The sequence below is a fragment of the Octodon degus genome, unplaced genomic scaffold (genome assembly GCF_000260255.1).
Source record: "Octodon degus isolate 3935 unplaced genomic scaffold, OctDeg1.0 scaffold00019, whole genome shotgun sequence".
Lineage (NCBI taxonomy): Eukaryota > Metazoa > Chordata > Mammalia > Rodentia > Octodontidae > Octodon > Octodon degus.
The window spans coordinates 6,957,758-6,958,332 of NW_004524595.1; the positions used below are offsets into that span (position 1 = coordinate 6,957,758).

The 575-nt window shown below is 31.5% G+C and overlaps 1 protein-coding gene across 23 annotated transcripts in view; it reads left to right on the forward strand.

The window, feature by feature from the left end:
- The window catches only part of Dtnb (dystrobrevin beta), a 439,182-nt gene that overhangs the window by 353,786 nt on the left and 84,821 nt on the right, over positions 1 to 575 (forward strand). The window lies entirely within an intron of this gene.

Consider the following 575-nt stretch of genomic DNA (forward strand, 5'->3'; position numbering starts at 1 on the left):
ATATATATATGAAATCTTTCCAAAATAACAGAGATGAAAAATCTGTAGCAAAGATTTCAGAGATAGAGGATGAAGAATCAATATCATTTAATTGGAACTCCCTCCCCCCCATGAAAGAGAATAGAATTAGGATGAAGAATCAATGGCTGAACAATTTCCAAATATTTAAGACAGGAGTCCTCAGATTGAAATATTACAGTCAGTCCCAAAATGGATAAAGAAAAATAATTGCGTCCTAGACATATCATAGCATCACTGCAGAATACAAAGACAAGATCCTCAGAGGGCAACCAGAGAAAACGTCACATTATCTGCAAACAATTGGCAGTTAGTTTTCCCCATAGGAACAATAGGACAATTTATTCATAAAGGAAGATAAATTTATTTAAAAATAAAACAACTGATTATATCAGGGCTGCTGTTTCTGAAATGCATTAAGAATTTTTCTTATGAAAAAAAGATAATTGAACAGTTTTATTTATGACAGAAAAAAGGAGTGAAAGGAACTAGCTAAATTGTCAAAAGGAGAAAAAAGGAATGAAAAAAGTCACAATGAGATTCTTGCTAAAGAATTA